This window comes from Periplaneta americana, chromosome 7, assembly GCF_040183065.1.
Source record: "Periplaneta americana isolate PAMFEO1 chromosome 7, P.americana_PAMFEO1_priV1, whole genome shotgun sequence".
NCBI lineage: Eukaryota > Metazoa > Arthropoda > Insecta > Blattodea > Blattidae > Periplaneta > Periplaneta americana.
The window spans coordinates 58759260-58766652 of NC_091123.1; positions in this window are offsets into that span (position 1 = coordinate 58759260).

Genomic DNA, 7393 nt, shown 5'->3' on the forward strand with positions numbered 1-7393 from the left:
AAAGATTACCTGACATTCCCCTTACGGTTGGGGAAAACCTCGGGGAAAAAACCCAACCAGGTAATCAGCCCAAGCGGGAATCGGACCCGCGCCCGAGTGCAACTCTGGATCGATAGGCAAAAGCCTTAGCCGATTGGACTGCTCCGGTGGCTATTTTATACTTAGTGGATATTATAAAAATATATAAATGTTACGGAAATATGAATCAATAATGACATGAAACCACCGATAATAATAATAATAATAATAATAATAATAGTAATAATAATAATAATCCAAGCATATGCGTAATAATAATATGTTTAATGAACATCTAAAACGGAAAATACCCATAATATTTATCACTTTCATCACTGGATTCTCTGCGCATCTGTTCACTAAAACAAAATATCGAAAAGACAAAATACAGAAGTACAATAGAAATGAGACTACAACTTTCCGCCATAAAGTCAGATTGCAGCCTTAAAAAGCAAATACATTCGTCCCACTGAACAGAATTATTGGGATACTAGCTTTCACTTCTCTGTTAATTTAAACACTAATAAAATATTACAGGGATTCCGCAGTTACACTTTAGATTAAAAGGGGTTTCGCGGTGGAAAAAGTTTGAGAAACACTGCCATTGAGGAAAGAGTTTACGGATGTGTACACGTGATAACCGTAATTGCGATTAGGTCTATAATATCTTGTAGAGACTGTAGTCTACAACTGGTATTAGTGTTTAGTTACAGGAATTGATGGGGACATAATCTCTTTCGTGAGGGGACAGCCTATACATTCGCTTGTCAATGGCTGATCTTGCTCCATAGCTGACGAAAGGAATCCTGAAAAGGCCGATGTGTTGAACGTAAGGTAGTAGGCACATGCGGTACGCAGTTCCTCCTACCCTGTCCCTCTGCGTCTCGCCCCGCAAAGAAACAGCTCAGGAAGTGAGGCACGAGCAGTATCTCGGTTAACTTGTATTTGACTCTGTAGTAATGCAACCTAAATGTTCTCTTCTCGTTGTTCACTTCCTGAGACTGACCTTTGTGATGTTCAAATCTGACAGTAGGGTTGAGAATGTGTCCTTTAGAACTATGTTCTTTAAAGGTTATTATATCGATCCTACGACAACTACCATTAACGGTAAGGCCATGGACTTCTTCATAAACGGAAAAATCAATTAACGATTGTATAGAAATGAGAATCTTACTAAACGGAACATAGCTTCCAATATGAAAATTGTTCATATTGATCACCTTTACCACCACTAAAATTCGTAACAAGATCACTGAAATATCCTGTATTTTGGCGAGATGAAACAGGGAATTTGCCATGAGATTACCTGATATTCGCCTTAGTGTTTGAGAGAATTTCACAAAAACTTATCCCTGCAATTAAGCCAAGCTGGATTCGATTCTAGTCCGAGAGCAGTCTCGGATCGCAAGTTTTACTCGTAACCTCTGAACTACGCCGATAATCTTCTGAATTGTTATACAGAAAATGGGTTTCTTTATTTTCCCAGAGAAGACATAGCCTACCTCCTCCTCATAACTCTCCATTGTTCGTTCAAGTCTTCGTACAGGAACATATTATTATACAAGGAACTCCTAACCGCGGACTATGTCTGAAGACAGAGAGACTTATAGCTGGTTCACAATAAACCGAGAACGGAAACGACAACAAGAACGAGAACGGAAATATTGTTAAAACAAATGTATTTAACAATATTTCCGTTCTCGTTCTCGCAGTCGTTTCCGTTCCCGGTTTATTGTGAACCAGCCTTTAGTGTTTGCGTCGATGGGGACGGAACTCCCCGAAATAAGACTGTCTTAAAAGACAATTTTCATTTTGTTCAAGCACTCACTTATTAATACATGAAAAATAATTTCGAACTAAAGTTACTTACCTTTCGTCCAAACTTTCGTTCATTGCAAAAAGCTCTATCATAAATGCATTTGTTTTTCCGAAATAGGTTGGTATCCTCATCGTTACTGGTGATCTCTCATAAAGAAACGATGTCTTTGGGTCATAATCTGAAAATGGAATTATAACGTAACTAACTTCATACCATCCACTTTAGTTTAAGAACATAATGGAAATATGTTCATTTTCCGTAAAAACAGATATTAGCTTTAAAGACGTTTCTAAGGCCGGATCTAAATTCAAATGCCATATTTCTCGAGACGGAATTAATGAAAAGGAAATTGTGGGGATTGTTGGTGGGATGACGAGGAAAAATGGGAGAACCCTGAAGAAAACCCTCATAACCTTGGCGTTGTCCAACTCGAACACAACTACGCCATCACCGAGATTTGAACTCGGGTCCGAGGTCGAAATTGAACTCACGTCTTTCTTCTGTTATAATTTTTAAAATGAAAACTAATCAATACATAACCTTCCCTCTGTAAATCCATTTTGACTCTCAGAACTTGTAAGTTATCAAACAAAATGTGGAGGATATCTATTGATATTTGTTGCGTTGCTTTAGCATTAATAGTTATAGAGATAAAACATTGTGAAATCGGAGCAATAATTTTGGAACACGGTGTAAATGAAGGAAAGAGTAGGGTAAAACTGGAAATGTTATTTTGTGGAATGAAATTAGTTGAGGGAAACAGAAGAACTCGAGAAAACCTTCATCTTCCAGTCTCGTCAACTGCAAGTATCATTCCAGTCATCGCAGGGGATTGGACCCGATTTCGAAAAAGTAATAAGACCGCGAAGCCACGAAGAGGTTTACAGTTTGTGTTACTAATAAATAAGTTGATAAGAAGAATAAAATTAGACTTACTAGTTTCATCTGATGACTTTATTTCTGGTACATCTTTGTATTCGTTACTAGAAAACTCATTTAACTCGTCATCCAAATCAATTACAGTATCTGTCTGGGAAGATGTATCTCCAATGTCAAGAAGGAAGACGGTGTCTTCTGAACTCAAACTGCTGAGCGTCTTGTCAGGCATAAAATCATTCATAGACTCTATATCAACTAGAGTACTCAACCTTGAAAGCCTAAAATTATAAGTAGATAATCCAACGGTAATATCCATTCAAATTTCACCAAGTATTTCAGTTATAAACAGGCAGATCAATTACATTAAGCGTTTTGTTAGTTAAAGCTAACATTACGACAGGATCAATTCTTTCCTTTTACTTACTACAGATTTATAGAATCAAAATTCATTAGAAAGGAAGGCATTTAATTTTCCTTGCTTACACTCATTTGGCAATACTGTATATGAGATATCAAATTACAATATAACATTGATCTCTCGAATGAACTACAAATAGATTTTCATAATAAAAGATTCGTTCAATTTAAAAAATTTAAACTGATTTAATCCTTTTGGCTTAGAAATAATGATAGTAAGACCTGAATTACGATAGGAAGTTGTATATCTCTTAAACGACATGTTTTTTGGAAGCACAGTATAAAGATTCCGAATGTGTTAATATTTTAAAATTGCTAAACAAATTAAAATACACTAATCTGAGGTCTTACGCAGCCAAAATTACAGCCATGTATGGATCCACATTATATTATATGTGAACAATTTTCTTTTTACAAAAATTAACATTTCAAAATCGAAAAGAAGAATCCATATTACAGATGAGCATCTCACTTTACAGTTAAAATTAGCCATATGTAATTTTACTCCTAACTGAATAGTTACTCAAATACCATTACTCTTTGAATCACTGTCCCGTTTTGTTCTGTTATACTTTATCAGTCATTGTTAAACGAAATTTGTGAAAAGTGACTAAGAAAATAAATGAAAACATATCAATAAAATCACGGTGATCAACGTTGTACTTCTAAGATTACAGTCCGGCACTATACATTGAATATTGTGGTAAGAGGAAGCGTACCCAACCCGTTTCATCCCTTCCGTTTGAATGCTGAGCTTGTTGCGTTCTGCTGATGTAATCGGAAAGAAAGTTTTGCCGATGATTTAGACCAGCGGTCGTCAGCACAGAGCACCCTGGGGCTAGCGTCTCTTACCCGCGGAGAACACAGTGCACCATGGTGCACTCGTAGCTGCTAGACTAGACGGCTTTTCGGAAGGCGGTCAGCTGCTATATGCGCCGTGACGTTACAAGCTTGTACAGTAGAACCAATGGGAATCAGTCTGTAACAAGTACTTCCCGAGATCGTTTATTCACGTGTGAGTGTTTCAATACATTGAATAAGTAAAACTAACATTTACTGCGTATGTGTAAGATTAAAAATGGAACAAGAGACTGTAAAAAGACAAGTATTGCACAGACAGGAGCGGAAAATAAAGTTTAAGGTGTAAAATTATTTTAAAAACGTTGACGAGCAGAACGCTGCCGGCCATCTTGATGGTGGTTGCAACGTTGCCAACGTGCAAGAAACGACTGCAGAAGCATGTGGTGTGGGATTGAGAACCGTGCAAAGAATATTGTTAGTGAAGGAAAGAGGGTTTGTTTGGTGTCATGCTTACAGTAATCAACCACTAAGGTCATTATTGTCTTTTGATCATTTAAATTCTCTCCTGCACTATTTATATTGCACGTGTGCGTGAAGTATGATGTGGCAATGTTGTACGCTGCCTTGCTCTCTCTATCTCTCTCGATGCAAACGCTAGCAGACTACCGCCTTCCGAATTGCTGTCGACAGCAGGTATGCTCTCTATCTCTTCCTGCTGCACGACGGGGCACACGGGACGGCTCCGCTTACCCTTTGCACATATCAGCGAGTGCTGACGACCACTGATTTAGACCAATAGCAAATTGTTTTCATTGTCGTTCAAGAAGTGCTAAATTAATTTATTTTCTGAGTGTACAAGAAGTGTAACGTGGAAGATTTAAGCGCTGTAAAGGCCTGCTCCCACTTAGTGGAATCGAACCGAACTGAAGCGTGTAAGTTACAGATTAAAATGGATCGCATAATGGCTTTAGCACAATTATATGAGAGCGGAAAGAGAAGAAAAAAATATCCAAAACAAGAAAATGAAATAGGCCCACTGGATACAATTGAGAATTTTCACTTTATTTGACTATACTCGGAGAGGTGAAGAAAAAATCTCGTTCTTTAGCGCTTCTTTGGGTTTTAATTTGTACCTGATGTTTCTATTAATTTACTTATTTCACTTCAATTATTATCAAGGGGAATAATTATTACAGTAATACTTTTGTGTTATGTCATACAATAGCGGATATTTATGAACAAAATGTATTAATTTTTCTTCGTTCATATTATTGAATTGTAATTTTTTGTATACATATAATTTCAGCAAAAACTTTCAATAAAGAAATTACGCTTCCAAAAATGGATATGGCTCATTTAGGGTTGCCAACTTTTTTAAAGAAAATACGGGAGATTAAGAAATCGACAAAATTTCATATAGAAAATTGGCAAATTATTCAGTTCAGTTACTAAAAAGCAACTTTATTCTACACTTCGACAGCTAAGACTTAATTAAGAGTATTTTGCGACAGATTTTGTCTCGCGTAATAGTTGAAACTACTCGGTATGTACAGAACAAAACTCGCCAGTTTTTCCAAAATTATAATATTAATATTGTTTGATACTAAACAGGTGGACACTAAAACCCAGTAGCGTAGCATGAAATTTTGAGCAGGGGAAGCTAACTCAAGTTGTCTTCCATGCAATATGAGAAAACGTATTACAAAAATACAGTCTTAAAATAAATAGTAGTCAATGTCAAGTCAGCAGTCGAAGATTGGTTGGAACATCGTAAGTAACACCAATAAGGCATGACCTCAAATGATACGTAGTAAAATATGATTTCACGGTTTGCACATACAGTATCTCTTAACAAATAGACACGTATACGTATAACATTAGCTCACTCCCTGTCATACTTAGAGAAATAACAGTATTAGTATCATTACGTAAGTATGCGTCTGTCTTTTGGTTGTGTCCTTCATTGATAGCAAGGGAGTCGGTCATTTGTTTTTTAAATCACACTTTTGTTCGTAAGTCAGTCTTGATAATACAACTGTCCTAAAAAAAACAAGTAAATTGGTGTCAGGAAATGTTATTTCACTCATTTATTATATCAGCCACAATCCACACTAACACTTCAACTGAACACAACTGACGAAAAGGGATAACTCGGAAATTACTTATTTTAAAGCTATCTTCTTGCGAGCCTTGCGACTAGGGTAGTTTAGTTAGAAAGGGATGGAAAATCTGCGGGGTGGATTACACAGAAGAAACCAGTCTGCTTGGAAGCTGGTGTGTGCAGGCTTCTTGTTAACTGCTGCATCACAAATCATCCTGAGCTGCCGCATCACAATATTTAACGCGTAAATATAAATTCTATTAAAATTAATAAATAATTTTCTCCATAAACTTTAGGTTTATTATGAAATTATTATTAAATGGGGAAGCTAAGCTTTTTAGCTTACATTGACGCTACACCACTGCTAAAACCCATTTCCTGCAAGCATTACCTTTCGAAAAGACTGTACATTTCAATGCATCTCTTGAACAACAAAATTCATCATATAAACAGTCATCATTCACGGCAAGATCAAATGTTTAGGATAATGATTTTTACGTTACAAAAATAAAAGAAAAAGGCCTGAAGAGAAGAAAAATACGCGAGCTGGGAGACTGTTAAAAATTAGGGGTAAATATTGGAGATCCCAGGAAATACGGGAGGGTTGGCAACCCTACGCTAACATTTGTCTTTTCACGAAGGTTTGACGAGAACATAAATCATACCCGAAACAAGAAATTCTGTTCCGGCAGTGGAATAAATATTCTATCTCATGAATTTTATTTGATTCGACGCGCCGTTTTCTCCTATCTTCCATTGAAATATATTGTGAAGGGAAATTCTGTTCAATTCGATTCCGCTAAGTGGGAGCGGACCTTAATATGTACCGAAGTGTTTCTTTGCCTTACAGAAATGTGAAATTACGTATTGATTTTAATGTATGGCTCACTAACACAGCGTTTTAAACGTAATAGTACGCTAATAGTTCACTTTCTTTGTTAAAATCTTCTAAGTCCAAAATTAACATCTTGAAAGCCTGTGAAATACTCAAATGCAACTCGAAAAAAAAACACAATGCGATACAATATCTCATATAAGCTATTTTGGGAAGCCATAAAACTGATGACCCAGAATACAGCGTCTGCTGGACTATAGTATTACAAAATATAGATATTATCTTTATAGATCTGCAAGACGTAAGAAAATGTAGCCAACGTCAAAAATATTCAACGCTACAAGCCAACAAGCATAACAACCATATCAGTGAAATAGTAGTGGCCTACAAAAACTCACTTTGACAAGGACTCATCACTTCTCATTGGCAAGGGCAAATTAAGACCCTCTATACTGTCTGAACGAATCATGTCTGGCAACAGAAGATCTCTATCATCAAATTTGTGTAGGCCGTGGAATGGAGC